Raw genomic sequence first — 21,562 nt, 5'->3', positions numbered from 1 at the left:
AGGTGAAAAAAAAGCAACATTATCATCCACATCCACTATAAATTCTACCAAATATTCTCCTCATGAATCTTGTTCTCCTTTTATAATTTTTAGTTAATATAGAGGTAAATTTTTCTATTATTCCAGGTGCTTCTAGCCATTACAATCTCATTTTCAAATATTCTTAGAAATGTATTGTGACTACTGTTACTCAAAACCCATATGAGATTGCAATGTTTCATGTATCTTCTCTGCCAATTAGCAACTGTGCAACTGTGACACAGTGCAGTGAGTTCTTTGCCTCTCAGTGAAAGTGTAAATCTGATAAGTACAGCCAGGAGATAAAGAGGTGGAAAGAGGCTTATTATTTGAAGCAAGTAAGGACAGCATTTGAATTAATTTTTAATGCAGTGTTTGAAAATAAAGTGAAGGATTTGGGAGGTGGGGCTTACACATATTTATAGAGGGATGACTCATCACATGTATAGGTTGAGACATTCATGAGCATGCTCAGTTGGAGGTGATACAACACATGTACCCAAAAATGGTAGCCACATTCATGAGCATAGAAATTACTTCTTGTAACTTTCTCCAAAGAATCTTAGCTGAAACAAAACAACCCCAAAGACATGTTCATGGTGTCTTTTTTTAAATTAAGTTTATTGGTACATTGAAAGCAAACAATACAGTTACATTTATCATTGGGATCTTGTAATTTTACATGATATAACTTGGCTCCTGTTTTTTCTCCATACCCCTGCCATCTCTACCCCTTCACCCTTCTCTATTTACAAAACTTTGTTTCCATTTTTTCACATTTTTATTTCCCTTATTTCCTTTCCCCTCCCCTTCACATTTCCCCTTTAGCCATTTTCTTCCTATTTCACCCTGTCAATTATACCATTTGAACCTTATTTGCACTTTTTATTTTCACACCAGATAAACTATTCAGTATTTATTAAACTGTATTCTGTTAGTTTCATTTAAGAGTATACCCTCAATGTTCATCCATTTAGCTATAAAAGTTTCTAGTTTTTCATTCCTTAAGGCTGAGTAGTACTCCATTTTAGAGAAAAACCACATCTTCTTTATCCAGTCTCCAGTTGATGGGGATAGGTGCACATATAACTTTGTAGTATGATTCTTTTAATTCTTTTGGAAAGATACCCAGCAGATGGATGGCTGGGTCAGATGGAACCTCTAATCCTAGTTCTTTGAAGTATGTCCATATTGATTTCTCCAGTGGTTGCACCAGTCTGCACTCCCAGCAACAATGGAGAAGGGTACCTTTCTTCCCACAGCCCTGCCAGTATTTGATATTGGTTGATTTCTTGATAGCAGCCATTCTTTCTGTGGTACGGTGGAATCTCATTGCTGTTTTCATATGCATTTCTCCAGTGACTAGTGATGTTGAACATTTTCTCACATATTTATTTGCTGCATTTACTTGTTTGTTTGAGAAATGTCTGTTAATTAATTAATTAGAGACAGTTTCTACAATTAAGTGATAATGTCAGTACAATTTACAGGAATCTGTGGGACACAATGAAGGCAGTTCTACGAGGGAAATTCATAGCCATAAATGCCCATACTAAGAAAACAGAGAGAGCTCTAATAAACAGTCTCATGCTTAACCTTAAGCTTCTACAAAAAGAGGAGAAAGATAAACCAAAAGTACAAGGGAGGGAATTATAAAGATCAGAACAGAAATTAATTCAATGGAGACTAAGAGAACCATACAAAAATCAATGCATTGAAGAGTTGGTTTTTGAAAAGAATAAAATAGATAAACCCTTAGCCACTCTTATCAAAAAAAGGAAAGAAAAGGCTCAAATTCATGTAATTAAGAATGAAAAAGTTGAAGTCACAAGAGATCCACCAGAAATCCAGAGAATACATACTTAAAAAATCATACATCCTCAATACATACTTAGAAAATCTGTTGTATAATAAAATGGAAAATACAAAAGAAATAGATTCCTAGATACATATGAACTTCCAACGTTCAATAAAGAAGATAGAAGAAGTTTAAATGCCCCAATTATGTTCAGCAAAATAAAAAATGTAATTTAAACATTTAGAGAAGAACTATTTATACTACTCTTTAAACTCTTCAGTGAAATGGAAAGGGAAGTAATATTTCCAAATCATTAATGGAAGCAAGTATTACTTTGATTCCAAAACCAGTGAAATACCAAACCAAAAAAGAGAACTACAAACCAATCTCACAAATAAACATAGATGCAAATATCCTCAATAACATACTGGCAAACAGAGTACAGAAGATCATCTAGAAGATCTTACAACCTGACTAAGTCAGATTTATCCCAAGGATGGAAGGATGGTTCAACATATGTAAATTAATAAATGTAATACATTATATCAACAGAGTCAAGGACAAATACCATATGATCATCTCAATAGATGCAGAAAAACCATTTGACAAAATTCAACACCCGTTTATGTAATAACCCTACAGAAAATGGGAATAGATGTTCTTTATATCATCCTGATAAAGGCTATCTATATAAAGCCAAGAGCCAATATCATCCTAAATGGTCAAAAACTGAAAACCTTCATACTAAATTAGGAACAAGTCAAGAATTTCCACTATCACCACTCCTGTTCAATATAGTTCTAGAAACATTAGCCATGGCAATTAGACAAGAGAAAGAAATAAAAGGAAGAAAGATAGGAAAGGAAGAAGTTAAACTGTCACTATTTGCTGATGACATGATACTCTACATAGAAGACCCAAAAAACTGCAAAAAGACTGCTAGACTTAATTGAGAGATTTAGTAGAGTAGCTGGATACAAAGTTAACACTCAAAAATCAATAGCCTTCTTGTATACAAATAACAGATTATGAGAGAGAAATTAGGGAAACAATTCCTTTCACAATAACATCCAAAAAATTAAATATCTAGGAATCAATCTAATGAAGGAGACAAAAGACCTCTACCCTGAAAATTACAACATTCTGAAAAAAGAGATAGAAGAGGATAGAAGAAGATGGAAAGACATCCCTTCCTCCTGGGTAGGAAGAACTAAAAAAGCAAAAATGGCCATACTTCCAAAAATTCTATACAGATTAAATGCATTCCTTCTTTAATTTCTGCTATCAGTTCTGGGTGTGCAGATGTTTGATTGTCAGACTTTTCCACCTCATATTCCCCAGAGTTTACCTTTGGTCAGCTGGATGTCTATGTTTGCATCTTGTTTAAATGCTTTCTTGTTTCTGTTTTTGCTGTTGGTCCTGTCCTTGGTTTAATTCCTGGGTTAATAATTTGATCTTCCAGATATAGCTCGTCTTTAGGTTTTGAGTCTCTAATGTCTCTGAGGCAATCTCATTTTCATTATAACAGCAAGACAATTAATTAGATCAATCACAACACCTTAGCCCAAGTGATACAATCAGCAACACAATAGCATCAAGCACATCGTATAAAATGTCAATTTGTGGTAATTACAAACCTAACTCCTTTAACAGTGTGAACTAAATCAAAATTGAAGACGAGCCCAAAATATGTTTATAATGAATAAAGTCTTCAATATAGCAACTTTGTCCTTCAGGATGGGGATTTAGAAGGAGCTGGGGAGGGAGGGATAGGTACATAGGGTAGTGAAAGGTTAGAAGTGAGGCCAGAGGATACAGGAAGATCACGCAAAGTGTAGAGAGCCATTGAAGAAAAGAGAAGACATAAAAAATATACCAAGAACAGTAACTGCAATAGGGAGGCTAGAGACTACAATCACTTCCTTTTAAAACTAATGACAATTGAGACAAGAAAAAAGAGAACAAAAGGAAAAGAAAGACAATAAATCCAAATTAGGATAGGAATAGGAACAGAAAGGGAGAGTAATGGAGATCAAGGTGGGAGAGAAAGAGAGAAAGAAAAAAGATAAGAAAAAGAAAAAGAATATTTAAAAAAGGAAAAAATTGAGAAAAGAAAAATATAGGTAAATTTTTTTAAATGATTGATGATAAGAAAAAAATATTATGTTGAAAATAAAAAATCCAAATAAAAATAGTGAGTCTCCTTCAAGTATGCCTCTGTTGGTGAAATAGACAACATGGGCAGGAGTGTGCAGGTCTAAGCTTATTAGTCCCAGCAATCCAGGAGCTGTCCCCTGAGGTTCAGGCTGATTTTTTGCTACAAGGCCCAAATTGATATCTCTGACCTCCTCTGGGGTTGAACTCTGCAAGTTTCTGTTGCATGTTCTATCTGTCTTTCTTTTGAAGTTAGACCAGGTTCTGATGTGAGGTGCTGGTCCCTCTTAATTATCAACTATTGTGATATGATAGGCCTTTATTACAGGTTTTCTTCACTTTTCCATTGGGCTTCAATTTTCAATTAGGAACCTCAGAGACGCCCTCTTTCTCTTTTTCACTGGGGCATGTGGTTAACGAGCAACACTGTATTGGAGTCTGAGCAGCTGAGCTCCTCTGGCAACCTGGATAGGAGGTTTTGTGAGCTGCTACGGGTCTCCTCTGACATGATGGGCTGAAGAGGTGGCCTTTGTTCATGGTGTTTTAAAGGGGCAGGAACTTCCCCCCACATAAGTAGAAGAGCCAGCCTCTGAAAGTGCCTGCCTCACCTAGCAGCTAACATGATTTTCACTGAAGATTTTAATCTCTGTTCCTTAGTTTCCTCTATGTTAAATTTGGGAATAATAATAATACTTCATAGAGTTGTTATGAGGTTGCAATTAAATAGATATTTTAAAGAGTATTTAAATACTGCCAGACTGAGAAAAAATGCTCAATAAATGACAACAGTTAGCATAAAATAGAAAAATAGTATAGGGGATGAAAGCTTCAACTCTCCTAGGATACCTATGTTTGAAAATAAAATTGACATAGGTAGATCAAGAGGAGAAAGTAAACAAATTCACTTAAACACTTTCTGTGATAAAGAAGCCTTCAGAATTAAAGACTCAGAAATCTAGGAAAATTTGTATATTTTTATGCTTCAGTTTGATAATGAATGGAGACGTGTGATTGAACAAAAAGGTATAAATTAATGTCAATAGGGTAAGAAAGGAAGCCTACAAGACGTGTCTGTTCAAATACTTCTTGGTTTGAGTGCATAGTATTCATTTTTTCTTTAGTGAATGAGGTAATATAATTTGATAGGTAAAATAAAAATTAAACTGTGTTTAAAGTTGGTGACATGTTCTCTTCTAGGTTGTCAGCCAATCAAGATAATATTTGTCTTCTAAAAATTGTTATGATAAATTCAATATCTATTTCTTTTTCTGTATAAAATAAATTCAGAGTTTCTCCTTGGTGAAAGATAATATATACATAGTTTATAAATGTTAACTAAAGTTGTGTTTTGTTTCTCATTAGCAATCTAATAATCATTAAAATAAATAGTTGAAAAGATAAATGCTTATAAATGTCCATAACAACATCTAATCATCAGTTCCTGTATGTAAATTTAAATATTTTAGACTCCTTAAGGTTTATAAAAGATAATATATTCAGTTTATTAAATGAATTTTGATGAATTATTAATACATATAACAATTTAATATTGATTTCTTGAATTGATTGCATTAAATCTTTAATACTTAATTTTATAATAATATTTAAGTAATTTTTCGTAAGTCAGTCCCTGGGCTTAAGTTGCTACTGGACTAATTGTCCCTCTGTGGTTGAAATGTAGCTCACTTAAACAATTCGCTGTAGATATTTCCACCAGTGGATCCCTTCTCAAGTTTTTCCCCCAAAGACTTATAGTGTCCCATCCAAACATATTTTATTAAAAAATTATTACACATGCATATATAATTAAGTTTGCTATAATTAAAAGGATATATTTTCTATATCTAAAGCACTAAGATTTTCTTAAGATATTAAAATATTCTTGGTTAAACTTACAAAAACTAGATTAAAACAACAGTCATATTTTACTATGATAAATTCTTACAGTTTCTACTCTCAGGCTTTGATTATTTTAAAAAATTGAGTTTCAAATGTTACAGATCATTTAAATGTTTGTAAAATGCTTTCAATAACCAGATTATTATCTTAGTTTATAGCACACTGTATATATCAGAGGACAGATATATATTCATCTAAAGACAAAATATTCTGAGTCTAATTTTTAAACTTAAGGTTAATACATGCAAAGTTACTAATAAGTGCTGTCTTTTATACAATAAATATCTAGATATTAGATATATAAGATAAACTAAAAAATGCGCCTCTCTTTAAATTTAGTCCTGCCACTTAAAATTTGATCAACATGTATTCACTTAGATTAAACAAATATTTTGTTATTATATAATGTTACACTTATATATTGGGTAATAAGTCTATTTTTGGACATCAACATTGTTTTCTAAACTCACAAAGGCTTTTAAGATATCCTTTAATTCTTTTTTAAATTAAAAAACTATGACTACATGTTTGCAATTGATATAGTTTATAGTCATTTTGAAAGTGGTTACTTGTATTATATTATACCTTGTTTCTGTTTTAAATCCCCTTCCCTTCTTCTACCCCTGTTCTTTAATTCTTGCCAGTAGGTATACAGTATATAAACCTGTTAAATAAATCTAAATTTTGCATCAGAAATATATAATTTAATTGTTATTGTCCTCTTGTTATCCTCATAGTATATTAAATACATTTGACTTTCCCAAATATGTAGATCTTCTGGATGCAAAACTTTAAAAAATCTTTTTTTTTTCAGCTTTAATTGAGTTTATTGGTACATTTTAGGGATACAGTACAGTTACATTCATTGTTGGGATCTTGTACCTCTACATGACAAGTCTTGATTCTCATTTTTTCCCCTTACCTCTGCCCTCCCTTCAACCCTCCTCCCCTCCCCATCTACAAACACTTTATTTTCATCTTTTCATTCTCTCACATTTTTTTCTTTTCCCTTTTTACTCTTCCCCTACCCATCCCACCTTCCTTACACCTTTAGCTCCTTTCTTCCCATTTCTAAATGTCAGTAATCTTATTAGAATCTTATGCATTGTTGCAGATTATTCACACCAGAGAAACTATTCGGTATTTACACATGTGTGACTTATTTATTTCACTTAGGAGTATATCTTCAATGTGTATCCATTTTACTATGAATGAATCTATTTTCTCATTCTTTATGGCTGAGTAAAATTCCATTTTATAGAAAAACCACATCTTCTTTATCCAGTTTTCAACAGATGGGCAAATAGGCTGTTTCCAAGATTTAGTTATTACAAACTGTGCTGCTATAAATATGGGTGCGCATACTTCTCTATGATATGATTCTTTTAGATCTTTTGGAAAGATACCCAGCAGAGGGATGCCTGGGTCAAATGGAACCTCCAGTCCAAGCTCTTTGAGGTATCTCCATATTGATTTCCATAGTGGTTGTACCATTCTGCACTCCCACCAACAATGGAGAAGGGTTACTTTCTCCACACAACCCTGCCAACATTTGTTATTGTGTGATTTCTTGATAGCAGCCATTCTTTGTGGGGTGAGGTGGAATCTCAGCGTTATTTTCTTCTGCATCTCTCGAATGACCAGTGATGTGGAACATTTTTTCAAATATTTTCTTGCTGCTTTTACTTCTTTGTCTGAGAAATCTCTGTTCATTTCGGATGCCCATTTTTGAATCGGGTCTTTATATTTGGGGGGACTGATTGTTTTGAGTTCTTTATATATCCTTGATAATGTTGATGACCTCCACATTAAAGATATTTATGATGATGAAATTTTAAATGTTTATTTGCATATGCTTTTTATGTAATTTTTTATGGTATTTAGATGTTCAATCCATGTATGTCACTCCAAAGATTAAAAATTTGATATTGAATCGGGTCTTTATATTTGGGGGGACTGATTGTTTTGAGTTCTTTATATATCCTTGATAATGTTGATGACCTCCACATTAAAGATATTTATGATGATGAAATTTTAAATGTTTATTTGCATATGCTTTTTATGTAATTTTTTATGGTATTTAGATGTTCAATCCATGTATGTCACTCCAAAGATTAAAAATTTGATATTAGTTATCTATAAAGTACATCTATAAACAAACATATTCTACTTAGCCACTTTAATAAAAAATGACAAATCTCAGTAAAAATTTATATTTTATAATTCGATGAAGATGACATACTGATAAGTTATTTTTTTACTGAAATGGAAATTTAAATATATTTTTAGAAATACAAAAGCCTAATGGTTGTAGTGTAATAATGTTGTCATAGTTATTATACTAAAATCCTAGATGTGTTCTTGATTTTAAATTTTTCTTATAAAACTTTCTGTTATCTGATAACATGCTACAAAAACATGATTACTAAAAGATAACTTTATCAATATGTTAAAATGATAGGCTATCACTCTTTCACTGCATATAGAATATGACAGTGACTCAGTACTACTGGTGACCCTAATTAGTAGCTATTCTTTAGTCATACTTCATATTTTCAAAATACGCAATATTTTTAAAAACTGTAATATTTATGATTAAACGCACTTCAAGACTGGTATAACTGATCTGAGTGTTCACCAACTGAGGTTCTGAAACCACAAGCATGAAAGGTAACTGGGCTCTGAGGACATCCAATATTTTGGCCTTTGCCCTTAAAGGTCAGCAAGACCCAGAATATAATGAACCTTTTCTAAAAGGATCCTACAACTATAGTGAGTCACTCAATCCCCTGAGCAAGGAGATTATTGGACACCAGAAGACAAGTATCAACCAGTGTACATTATGCTAAAAGGTATGAATTTTATTTTAAATAAAATAGAAGTTAGCCAAGTGGCTAGTATGTAGTAAATGCTCAAAAATTATCAATTACTCTTAATTATCATAACAATTTTAAATTATCTTATAATTTTCACAGCAATACCTCAGTGCAAATTTATTATACATTACATAATAATGGGATCACTTGATTTGGACAAGAAAGCACATGTAGTAAAATAATGTAATATTACTCTTTTTATATTATGCATGTATATACAACTTATAGATGATTTGAACTTATAAGTACTGCTTATCACAATGAAACTAAAATAGAAAAACTGAGAGAGTTCCTTTTAAATTCACTGTAGCATATCTATAACATATACATTACGTATGATATTTGGGAGGGTTTAGATAGGGTCTCATCATGCAATCCAGGCTGGCCTATACCTCATTATGGAGCCTAGTCTGGGCTTGAACTAGTGGCAATTTCCTACCTCAGCCTCTTCAGTGCTGGGATTACAGGTGTATATCACCTTACCTATATTGCAATTTAATATATTAATTCAAAATTTATTAAATAAAAATATATTTAGAGTGCTGAACTTCTGCTTGATATACACTAGGCATTAAAATACATGTGCTTGCTTTCATATTCATTTATAAATTCTGTATAAACCAAATTTTACTTCAGTGGATTATAAGGGAAACTGGAAATTACTAATGTAATGAAATTGTTGTTTTTCAACAGTAGACCTCAGTATACACATTTTTTAAAAATACTGTGCTTTAAATGCTATTACATAATGACTAGGAAATATTTTTTCAGATCAGGAAAACATCATGCAGTTAACAAAAACTTCTATCTTTAAAAATTACATTTGAATCACAAACACTAATAGTAAGATTTAACAATTTAAAACCCTAACACAACTAAAATTCAATAATTACAAATAACATTTTATTATTAAGAAATAATTATTACTCAATTATTGAATGGGAATTATTAAGATATTTTTAAACCATAAATATATGGGAATCCAGGGAATGATTCTTTCTAATGTATAATATCACTTAAAGAAAAAAATCAATATGTAGTGCATTAGCTTTGTATTATTAAAACAAATAAATGACATAATCAATTTACAAAGAGAAAAAAACTCTTCTCACTCATAGTTTTGGAGGTTTCAGTCTCTGATCAATGGGAACCATTTCTTGTAGGTCTGTGGCAAGGCAGCATATCACTGTAGAACTATGTTATAGATTTGATCCACCCTACTTAGCTTGTTACTGCTTTGTGCAGTTCTTTGTCCACAACAGATGGAGATCACATATGGACTAATTGTAATGTAAAATAAAGTAAAAATTTGGATATATCATGTAAAATTTAAATTCCTGATGATAAATGTCACCATATTGTATACCTAAAATGTACCAATAAACTTAATTTAAAAAGAAACATTCTGATTGCCTCATTTGCAGTCCCAGAAAGGAAAAGAAAAAAAAATCTGGGTACTCTATGGGCAGAAACCCTTAACAAAGGATACATTTTATTTTTATGGAGTCTCAAAGGAATGTCATTAATCACATTTTTTTAGCTCAAAATGGGCAGGAATCTTCTGACAGAGTGGAATTTAGTTACTGTACAGGTGTGAGTTTGTTCAAGGTCCAAAATTTGCCTATTGATGTGTTATACCCTTGACTGGGAGGATATTTTATTAGGGAAAGGCATTATAAATTAAGGTATATTGAAACTTAGGGCCAGTTTTGTTTGCCAAGACCATTGTCCCTTTGCTTGCCTTCTTATATCAAGGATTGCAAGAAGCTACTGACATATTCTTTTAGGTAAAGGCTTGATTTAACTTTCCTCTCTATCACCAAAAGTTCTAGATTGTTCTCTCAGCTGCTACTGAAAAGTGCTGCCTGCCATTCCTTCTCCTGACTCAACCACTCAACCTCCTAACACAAAAGTGAAAAAAAAAAAAAAGAAATAGGAAGAGCAAGGGGCTGGCAACCCACTATACCTTTCAAGAACTTGCATCCAGTGACCAGTTTTCCTGCTAAGCCCCACCTAACTGTTTTTAGCTTCTATCATTTTCCATTAGCACCAAACTGGGTAGCAAACCATAAACATCAGCTTTGGGGGAACAGTTCAGATCCAAATCATAGCATGAACATTAGTCCCAATATCACCTACATTGCCTGCTCTATCCTTTGTTTAGTTCACAGACTTCAACTTTATTAGGTGTTAATTATTGGTTTCACTGTCTCAAGAAGAAAAAGCTAATGTTACTTCAGCTTTCTAATTCTCATTAGCACTTCTCTGTATGTGTATCACCTGCACTACCTTGTATGTCATCCAGAGTGGTAGGTAGAATGGTAGGCCTCATTTGATGTAATGGCAACAGAAATATGTTCAAATATTTTCCTATAATTTACTCAAAAAATTAGAATTTAAAATTATACAGTATTTGCACTTCCTAAAATTCAAATATAATCAAATAAATATGTACAAAAATATTATATGTTCACAAGATGCTAACTAACATTTAGAAATTAAAAGACAGTCAATAGAGGACTGGTCAAATGAGTTGTGGAACATCAATGCAATATTTTGCAGAAATTAAAAAAGACAAAGTTTGCTTCTTATATACATTTAGAAAAGTATCTTAAAATGATATGTTAAGTTTTAAAAAATGTAGCAAGGGAGTATGTGTGACACTCTGGTATAAAATAAAAGAAAAACTTGTGCAAACATACACATTTCAGAGTATATAAAGGAAACTGCTAACATTGACTATTACTGGGGATTAGAAAGGAAAGTAGAGGGCTAGGGATTCAGCTCAGTGGGAGTATGCTGCTTCATCAAAATGACAAAAAGAGGTAGAAATAACTGTATTTCTCCTATATATACCAAGCAGGATCCTGGTTAGAAAACATGCCTGATTTATCATAAAATCAAGGAACATTCCTGTATGCATAGGTAACTGAAATCCACTTCTCATAGACACAGTTGGCACGTATAGCATGAACACTAATGAGTCAAAAGAGCTACCAGCTGTGAAGAACTAGCCATTCAGATTTCATACTCCTGTTGCAAATAGATTTGCTGTGTCAGACTGGTAATAAATCGAATTTCAAGCCCACACTGAAAAATGATTCTTTGACCAGGAAAGGTGGCATATATGGTGTTCCTTGTGACACCCAACTGTTCAATGTCTGCTGAAGTTGACTCACAGAACAGAAGACTGCTAACTCCCAGAAGCCTGAACATCTTGAAGATGACATGTTTTGCCAACTCAAGCAAAGATGGGCCTTATCGAGGAAACAAGGAGGAGTAAATCAGATAAAAGTCAAGAATTCAACAAAATGGCCATTATGTCTTACTAACCTAAAACAAATCTCTGTGCTCAGCAGAATGCTGTGCCTTTGTTGTTCCTCAGTAAATCTGGGAGCTTGAGTCAGTTCAGACTTTCATTTCAGTGAATTTTCCTGGTGCTCTGCAAAGATATTCTCTCTCTTGAATTGTGTGTGTGTGTGTGTGTGTGTGTGTGTGTGTGTGTGTGTGTGTGTGTCAGGGATAGAACTTGGGACCTTGCACTTGCGAGGCAGGCAGCAGAACCTAAATCCCCAACCCTCTCTTGAATTTTTCATTCATCTTTCTACAAGGGTTTGCTGGCCCAAGGCTGGCAGATACTTGCCTGAAATCTCAGTGCCAGAGATGCTGAAGGAAGAGGATCAGAAGTTCAAGACAAGCCTGGGTTGCTTACTGAAACCCTGTCTCAAAAAAGCCAATAGCAAAAATTCCATTAAAAACTATAAAACTTCAGCATATTTTTAAATAAATTTACTGAAATGCTATGCGTGTAAATGAAAGACCTCTCTTGACATTTGAGGTTTTTGTAGTTATTATTCATAAGTCTTCCTATCCCACATAATAATCAAATAGATTAATGGAGGAAACATCTAAAAGATTCCTATCATAAAGGAAATTATATTTTCCCCTCCTTATTTTGACAGCAAAAGAGATAGAATATATATCTTTCAAAGACAAAAAATGTTATTGTATAGCCTGATGCATATTTTTCTACCCATAATGAGAACATGAGGGAAAATTAAGAAGAAATATTTTAATAAAATTATGTATAATTCTTTACACTTAAAAATAATTATATTGGTACACTTTAGATATAAAAAATGAACAGATTAGTTTTCAATGTAAAGATCTTTTATTCATTAAATTGATTCTTAAGTATTTCATTTTTTACGTGTATAGGAATATTACTGAATTTTGAGTGTTGACTTTCTGATCCAGCTACAAAACTAAAATCGGTTATGGCATATAGAAGTTTTGTAGTAGAGTTTTGGGGATCTTGTGTGGAGAGCATCGTGTCATCCTCAAATAAAAATTTAACTTATTTCTTTCCTATGATTATTCCATTTATTTCTTTCTCATGGCTAATATCTCTGGCTAATTTTTCCAGAACTATATTGAACAGAAGCAGTGATAGCGGGCATCCTTGTTTCTTTCCTGATTTTACAGTGAAAGCTTTCACTTTTTAATCATTTGGTATGATGTTGCTTGTTGGTTCATCATAGATGTCTTTTATCAGATTGAGATAAAGACCATCTACTCCAATATTCTGTATTTTTTTGTCATAAATGCTAGCTGGACTTTGTAAATGCTTTTTGTGCATCTATTGAGATAATCATGTGGCTTTTGTCCTTGTTCTGTTAATGAGATGTATTGCATTTCTTGATTTGCATATGTTTTCCATCCCTGTATCCCATGGATGAATACTACTTGATTATGGTGTATAATCTTGGTGATTTGCTGCATTCTGTTTGCCAGTAATTTATTGAGAAGTTTTGGAGTTGAGCCCTGCAGTTGAGCTTGGCCTGTAGTTCTATTTTTTTGTTTGATATTCTCTGATTTTGATATCAAAATAATGGTTGATTCCAGGAATGTCTTTAGGACTATTGCTTCTCTTTGAATTTTATTAAAAGATTTGAAGAGTAAGTGACTATATCTTCTATGAATTTCCTGTGGAATTCAGGAAGGAATCTGTATGATTTGGCCTTTACTTTGTTGATAGTTTTTAAATTACTTCTTCAATTTCATTGACTGATTTTGGATTATTTAGAATTTTTATATCTTCTTGATTCTGCTGTGGTATTTCATGTTTCAAGGAATATTTCCCTTTCTTCTGAGTTGTCCATCTTATTAGAGTACACATTCTCTTGTGTGTGCTTTGGCAGCACATATAAAATTAGAGTACACAGTCTCTAAGTAGCTATTGATGATTATCTGCATTTAAGCAGGATCCATTGGGATTCCACACTTTTCATCCCCAAATACTTGGATTTATTTCTTTTCATTCTTTTCTTTTTATCAGGTTGACTAATGGTTTATCCATTTTATTTAATCTTTGGGTTTAACTTCCTCTTCTTTTTCTAGTAGCTTGAGCCTCAACATTTAGTTGTTTATTTGAGCTTGCTCTTTTTTTCTAATGTGGGAATTCATGGTTACAAATTACTGTCATAACACAGCTTTCATTTCATCCCATAAATTCCTGTGTGTTGTATTGGTTCTATCATTTAATTGTAGAAACTGTCTAATTTTTTATTTAATTTCATTTGTGACACATCTATTGTTCAGGAGGATGTTTATGAAGTTTTGATGCTTTCTTTGGCTGTTGATTTCCAATTTCATTGCACCATGGTCTCATAATATGCATGGGGTGATTTGAATTCCTTTGCATTTACTTAAGCATGTTCTATGAGCTAGTATATGGTTTATTTTAAAGAAATTATCCAGTTCAGTTGAGAATACTATGTGTTCTATTGTGTGGCAGAATACTCTGTAGATATCTACCAAATCCATTTGCCCAAAGGTTGGTTTCAGCTCTAATATTTCTTTGTTGATTATTTTCCTGGTTGATCTGTCTATTTATGAAGGTGGGATGGTGAGTTACCCATTTCCATTGTATTAGTGTTTATTTGATTCTTCCTGTCTGTTAATACTTGTTTTATATAGTTGAGTGCACTAATATTTGGTGCATATATATTCATGATTGTTATCTCTTCCACTTGAATTGCTCCCTTGACAAGTATGTCATGACCTTCTTTGTCTCTCTTGATCAGTCTTGGCTTGAAATCCACTTTGTCTTCAAATAGAATATCTAATTCTGCCCCCTTTTCTGGATTCCTGTCTCATGGAGTATTGTTTTCCTTCCTTTGACTTTCATCTTATGTATTTCTTTTTGAGTTTAGTGTCTTTTATATGCAGCATATTGTTGAACTTTGTTTCTTGATCCATTCTGCCAATCTGCTTCTTTTGATTGGTGAATTGATAACATTTACATCAATGGTTATAACTGATATGTATTGACTAATCCTTGTCATATTATTTTTCTGTTCTTGGTTTCCTTTTTTTTGTCCTTTTTGATTGGTTTCTCAATGACACATTCATTCCGTTTGTGTCTATGGAATTATAGTCTTCATTATCTCTTTCTAGAATACCTTTACAATATTTTTTTTTATACTGGGGCTCAAACTCGGGCCCTTGAACTTACAAGGCAGGTGGCAGAGACACTGAGCCAAAGCCCTGGCCCTTTTAGAATATTTTGGTATACTTGTTTGGTGGTCATGAATTTCTTCAGGTGTTCATTATCATGGAAGTGTCTTATTTCTTCATCAGTTTTGAAAAAGTTTTGTGGGTACATCACTGTGGGTTGGATGTTGTTTTCTTTTAGGTCTTGAAATAGTTCACTCCAAACTCTCCTTGATTAAAAGGTTTGCATTGAGAAGTCTGCTATGACTTTGATGGGCTTTCTTTTATAGATGATATGTTTATTTTCTTTAACATCTTTTAATATTCTATTCTTGTGTTGAATTTCTGGACTTGTGACTATTATATACCTTGTTCTAGTTTTTTTTCTTTTTATATTGGTTAATTGATGCTCTACATATCTCAATTAACTTTATGTCAAATTCTTTTTCCAAGCTTGGGAATATTTTTATGACATTACTTCTGTGAATATATTTTGTGTCCTTTGTGATATCTCTAGATTTTTTGTTGATCCTGATCAATCTTATGTTATTCTATTTTTTTGTACCAGGAATTGAACTTGGGTCCTTGCACTTGCAAGGCAGACCACTGAACCACTGAGCTAAATCCCTGGCCCTGTTATTCTTCTTTGAATCATCCAACAGCTGTTGCACTGAATTTTTTTAGCCTCTTGCTATTTTTAAGAAGTATTTTTTTTTCATGATTGCTAACCACAAACCTGTCTTGTAGATCTGAATTTCTGTCCCCACATTGGTTGATTCTGGTGCTATACTCAGTAAAATTTTTAATCTCCTGGGTATCTGTTTGAATCTGTTTCATGGATTCCATATTTTTCCTGCTAGTCTTTCATGGTTTTCATTAGTTTCCTAATGTTTTCTTCTTCATTTTTAAATCTGTATCTACTCTAGCTTCTCTAACCAGGTCTTTCATTATGGTCATCATCTCTTTAGTTATCTGATAAATTGTTTCTGCTTTCTTTTTCTAAAACCTCATTTATGTGCCTTGCTACTTCTGCTGTTACCTTTTCAGAGAGTTCAGCTGGGAGGCTGTTGATTTGCTCCACCACACTACCTCCTGGGTTTGTCTTAGGCAATCCTGAAGTCTGGGATTGCATCCTGCTTCAGTTTCTTCTCATTTTCTGTATTTCAAAATTTATTTTCTACACTGATATTTGTAAATTTATTATTGTAGGTAACATAATTACTAATATTGAGACCTCCTTAGGATATGACTACCTTTCAGAGACTTGTCTTCTAGGCACAGCTGGCTTTTGGCTCTTGAGTATTTTGTAAATCCTACTTCTTCAGTTAATTAGAGATGAGAAGTTGCTCTCTATTTGGCCCTGGCCTATAGCATTGTTTATGAGCCTCAGACAATCTCAATCTTGGCATATAAAGAAGAACAACTGATTAGAATAACTATGTGACATTGGCTAAAGTACTAAAATAAATAATAAAAATAGGATCATGCATAGCCTAGAAAATTACAAAATTTGGTAACTAATGATTTGGCAACTTTAACCATATTAATAAGATTTATAGTTATATAACAAAATCTAAAACAAACCAGAAAATTATATACATTAAATATCCCCTTCATTGACTGCTTTTATGTTCTGGGGGGGAAAATTTATAAGCGATAGTGGAAAAATAGAGAAATAGAAGCAGAGAAAGATATTAGAAGCAGTTTAAGGAGAAAGGAGATTAGTTTGGCTTTTTGAGAGTGGTAAAGAAGGTAAGAGGGAAACAAAGAAGAAACAAAAACAAGAACTAAACAATTCAAAAAGACACTGGAAAACAGTTTACACTTGTGAAAAATCAAGAATATATAATAAAAAAGTGAGAGGTTTCTCTGTGATTCCAAGTCTGTACTTATCTTCTGCAATCTACAGTTTTGTGTTAGTATGTACTTTGAGGTGTGCCTCTACTGTCACTAGTAGATAAAGGAAGCAGAGTCCAGATCCTTATTGTATGATCCTAATAAATCATCTGTAGGAATAGTGTGGGGTGCTGTATAATCCAAGCAATGTTGCAGTAAGAATAGGATGTGGTGCCAATTCAAGACTGCAGAACTTCAGGGTAATCTTGGTCTCTTGATGTCACCTGAGGTGTTCAGCCCACAACGTTATGGATGTTTATTGCCAGCTTGATCTTGGCTCTCAAATCATCAAAGTCTCCCAGGGCCATGACTCACCCAGACACTGGATGCTCAATTTGATACCAATTCATAGCTGCTCCAGGTCTTAGGTTTAGATAGCCCCACCCTAAAATATAGTCCAGTCATTTATCCTCTCTTGGGGACACTTGGACTGGAGTCACTCACTATATGCTATAGCTCACAGCATCTACTGCTCCGCTCTGCTGGTGTGTTTCTCCATGGTGGCCTCAAGGATCCCCCACCATTACTGCCCCTCTGGAGCCTCAAGCCCCCTCTCTCACACCAGGACCCAGGAGTCAGAGATAATGTGCAGTTTACCAATGAGCTGGAAGTCATGGTGAAACTGCAGTTCTCCATCTCATTCTTCTGCAGTGAAGTCATCACCTTGTTTCCCCTGTGGACTCCAACTTTCCCTTCAGAATTTTCCTGGTTCTCAGGGATCCAGCTTCCAGCTTTTTTTTCGCAACTTGCTATACTCCAGTGTCTCATCTTTCAATCTTGGAGAAGCTGGTTTGCTTCTCCTCACCACTCCACCACCTTCTAACTCTTTATCTTTTGCATCAATAGTCATATATGCAAAACATGGTGCCCCATTTAACACATACTTAGTGTATCTTCATATTGTAGAACTGAGGTAGTATTAAAATTAAAAATAGGCAGAGGAGATAAGAAAAATTATAATTTTAAAAATGCAAAACTGCAGCTTCAGGACACTGGCCCAACTTAGTTTTTTTCACTCTTCTCACAGAACACAATAAGCACAGGCAATTCTTTTTCTCTTACACGTATACTTGGCCATTCTCTTTTTCCATGCAAGGAGTCCTCTTTCACCTGTAAATAAACCATATTTTTACCTGTAAATAGCTTTACCTTATAAATGTGCAATAATTTTATTGTGATTGGGCCAACCACCTGGAGGCCAACCAACAAACCAATACCAAGACTATAGATTATCAAATTTCACATATTGCTACCACCAAAATGTAGAGATTTCAAGTTCCAAACTGTAGTGCATCTTACTTCTTTGAGTACATGTGCTCCACTTTGAGTGTGTATTAAAATCTCTGCCTTATAAACCCTTCCTATGCCTCTTAGTAAAGCATCCTAAGAATTCTTTTTCCACAATGAGAGTAGAAAATCTCCAAACATTCTATGTTTAAGATAGGCTAAATTCCTCATCTCAGCTTCAGTAACCTCTTAGACCCAGTTCAGTGACATTTTTTCTTGTGGCAAGCCAGGTAGGAGGTAAAAGAGGTGTCACGATTATGACTTAGGTAAGTCCAGCTGAAAACTTTTAATATTTTTCTTCTTCATTTTCCCCAATCCCTTTCCCTCTGAAGCATGGTTTATCTTTTTTTCTTTCTCCTTTTCCCTCTGACTGTCTACAAACCTCAGAAGCTTAAGGTTTTGTCCTTTTCAATAGTTACAGGCTCCCAAGTCCTTTAAAAAAATGACCACTAGTTTGTAAAATCACAAGGGACAAGAGGCACTCTAACTAAAAATGAGAATAATGTGAAAATGTATCTTGTATGATGTATAATGTGCTCCCTGGGGAGACACCTTAGGAGAGACTCACTCATTGTCTCAAGCAGTTTCTCATTCAATGGGCGTGGGAACCCTAATCCTGAATTACTGTGGAGAAGACCAGCTTTGGGATGACACCCAAGGGAAGAATTGTCTTTAAATCACACATACACACACACACACACACACAAACATGCATGCATGCACACACACATATATGTAAAAAGATCTTATAAACTGCTATTTATATTCTCTCTCTCTCTCTCTCTCTCTCTCTCTCTCTCTCTCTCTCTCAACTGAAGGTATTAGCCAGGCATGATGTCACAGGTCTGTAATTCCAGCAGTCAGGAGAAAGAGGCAGGAAGACCACTGGATCACCATGAGTTTGAGGACATCCTAAACTACGTAGTAAGTTCAAGGACAGCCTGGACTGCATAGTGAGACCCTGTCTCAAAAAACAAACAAACAAACAAACCTGATGATTTTAAGTTCAGTCTGTCACATGCCATGGGTTTCCTTCTTGGGTAAACTGAGAACATTTCCTAAGCCATGGAGATTCAAGTAGTCTTTCAGGTGCTAATTGATATTATCCTCAGGACCTGCTAAAGTCCACAGACTGAAACAGAGGAGCTCATTGGTTTTCTCTTTTTTTTTCCCTTCTCTCTCCCCTAAGAAAGCAGTAATCCCTTCTTGACATTTCTCTCCCACACAGGCTTTCATGTCAGAAAACTTAAATCTTCAACTTTTTTCCTAATACTAATTATCAGGAGCAGGCAGGGAACTGGATGATGGAGGGGGATCAATGTGACTTGTACTCAAGAAGTATTTTCACGGCTCTGGGTACAGTTTCTAGTATGTCCCACTATGTGGGAGGGCAGAGAGGAAATGTGTGACCTCTGTATTTTCCAGCCAGTGGGAGAGGCCCACTAAAGGAGCTTCATTTCAAAACTTCACTACTGTTTGTCATGACCTTCCTGGATTCTAGAGGTACCCATTAAGCCTTGTCTATTGGTAGTTTTTATCTGAAGTCTTTTGAGATTGTTTTCCTAATGCTGACTTACTTCCTCCCTCCATCTTATTTAGTTCTGGTATTCTTATGATAATTTTGGTCTCAACTTTATCTCTCTATCTAAAATGGTATTGGATTCATTATTGCTATGTGACATCTCCACACTTTTAAAATCCTCTATGAATTCCTTGTGCATGTTACTAAATTCATAAATATAAAGCTCTTTAAAGTATTTTATTTGGGTAAAGCCCAACTGTATGTAAAGTTCCCTTTTTTCCTGCTTTCCTGATTTGTTGATAAAGGTTGGAATAGCTGTGTGCCAGGAACAAGGACATTTATTCTGGACATGAGCAAGAGACTTCCCCATGACTAGCAGGTATGTCTGCAAGAGTCAGTGATAGAAAACAGAGCAGAACTGCCACTTGTGAAGTTCTGACTCTAGGTTAAATGAGCAGAGCTGACCCCTAGCAGTTCCACCTCTAGGATAACATTGCAAAGCTGCCAATTTCAGGTGGCCCTGACCTCGGGCAATGGGGGAACTGCAATGGGGCAGTTCTGGCTGTGGGTAATGTGTCAGGCTGCACACACAGTATGACTCCAGAATTAAATTTAGGGATGGCTACACACTTGGCCTGACCTTCGTTTGGGGGAAGCTGCACATGCAATACTACCCTGATTTTGGGTGGGCTGTATAAGCTGTGTCACACCGGGTTGGAGTAGGCTGCATGTACATCATAATCCCAGGATGAGATAGGCTGCAGCCTGAACTTGGTTTGGGGTGCAGTACACAAATAATAAGACCCTGACATTAGGCAGACTATTTACATGTCCTGATCTCAATTAGAGATACCTCACACACAGCAAGACCCTAGGGTGATGTGGACTGTGGCCTGACCTCAGTTTCGGGTGGGTGGCACATGAAGAATAACATCAGGATGAGGTGGGATATACATGCTGTGTGATTGTGGGATGAGGCAAACTGCACATTCAGTTTTGCCCAAGGATAGGCACAGGGCTTATACAGCCTGACCTCAAAGACTTAAATATCATCCCATTTTCTCTCTTTTTTTCTTTCTCCCTTTATCTCTCTAAATGTACACGAGGGAGATCTTAAAGTTATGTAATATATCTGAAATGACCATGGGTAACTCAAAGTCTGTCCCCAAAAAGTCACCTTTAGTTTATGTTTTATAACCTTGGGACAGATTTAAGATAAAGGATTTTATTTTATTGTATTTTGTTTTTGGTACCGGGGATCAAACACAGGACCACGTGCTTCCAAAGCAGGTGGTGGCACCACTGAGCTAAATCCCTGGCCCAAGAAAAAGGATTTTAAATTTGATATTGTTCCCAAATATAAGTGAAAAGAATCCATTATAAGTCCTTAAACTTGGTTGTATAATGAGATAAAAGAAAGATCCCACCTAACAATCTAGAGCTTTCTCTCCTCTCCTCCTCTTATAAGTCTGTAATGTTAACTGAAAAACAACAAAAATATGATAATTTAAAGTATTAAAAAAACTACTGCTGGGCTGGGGATTTAGTTCAGCGGATTTGTGGCCTGCCTTGCAAGCGCAAGGACCTGAGTTCAATCCCCGGTACCAAAAAAAAAAA

The sequence above is a fragment of the Fukomys damarensis genome, unplaced genomic scaffold, assembly GCF_012274545.1.
Source record: "Fukomys damarensis isolate Sample0158 unplaced genomic scaffold, DMR_v1.0_HiC HiC_scaffold_39, whole genome shotgun sequence".
Taxonomy (NCBI): domain Eukaryota; kingdom Metazoa; phylum Chordata; class Mammalia; order Rodentia; family Bathyergidae; genus Fukomys; species Fukomys damarensis.
Note: the sequence above shows the minus strand (reverse complement) of the source record.